We start from the raw sequence: 1,229 nt of genomic DNA on the forward strand, positions 1-1,229 counted from the left end.
GGGGAAGAGAGGCAGCCCTGCATCTAGGTGAGGACATGGCCTCAGGAGCCAGGATGCCTGGGTTCAGATTCCTTTTAATCCTGAGCAAGCCACTGAACCTCTCCCAACCCCAGAGTCCCTACCATAAAGCCGGAGGACTGAGGTATTTAGGTCGTGGGGTTGGGCAAGGAACTTTTAATTTAACAAGCAGGCACTTACGTGGCACCGTTGTGTATAAGACACTGTTCTAAGTACGTTACAAATAGAAATGTGTTTAATCCTCTTGATTACCTATGAAGGAGGCGCTGCTCTGTTTTATTGATTCTCAGGTGTGTGCTGTTTTAAATTCTCTGAAATGGGATGCATCTGACAGCCGGTGGGTCTCACACACTCAGGGGATTGTTTCAGCCACTGGAGAATTGGGAAGATGTTCCAGGCAGACGGATGCCCGAGTTCTTCAGGAACCGTCAGGAGGAATGAAGCAAAGCTGAACTTCCAGCTGGGCCAGCCAGCTTGTCTCCAGTGCTGCAAGCAGGTGTTGAAGTCTTTCCTGTTAGAGTAAGGTCCACGAGGGCAGGGGCTGTGTGTGTCCCATTCCCCTGCTGTGTCCCCAGCATCGTCTAGCCTGGCACGGAGGGCCTGCGGATTGTTGAATAGTTAAATGAAGATCCTGAGGTTGCCTACCCCAGAGCAACCCCAGCCCTTCCTTCTCACTCCCAGTGTCTTTTCACAAAAACATCAGTCCCTGGAAGTCTCTCCCCATGACGCCTGGCCCCCTAGACTTTAGCTGGACGACCACAGAGGTGGGTCAAGACCTTGCTTCCCCAGGCGTCTCGTGAGCAGCCATCCCTGTTAGAGGCAGAGGCGGTGTAAATATTCCTGGGTGGGGCCCGAGCGTGTGGCCGGTGGCCGCCGAATGCTACTTGACATTCCGCAATGACGAGGTTGCACCATCCTCATGGACTCGGGTCACAGCAAGTCCTTCGGTACCATGTTCAGTGAGTCACCGTTGTCAGTGCCTTTGGAAGCATCTACAATCACAGTTGTAAATAAGTAGTGTGATTTCCCATTTAACATCTTGCCGACTAGACCCAGTCATACTCCCATGGGAGCAGACACTAAATCTCACGGGTGCAACATATACTGTGAATAAATGAGCTAGTGGCAGCTCCTTCATATCAAAAGGTGACTTTCCGCTGGTGTGAAGTTTAGCGTGGGAGGCAGGGGAACAGAGGGCAGCGAGGGAGGTG

This window comes from Miniopterus natalensis, chromosome 4, assembly GCF_054644295.1.
Source record: "Miniopterus natalensis isolate mMinNat1 chromosome 4, mMinNat1.hap1, whole genome shotgun sequence".
NCBI lineage: Eukaryota > Metazoa > Chordata > Mammalia > Chiroptera > Miniopteridae > Miniopterus > Miniopterus natalensis.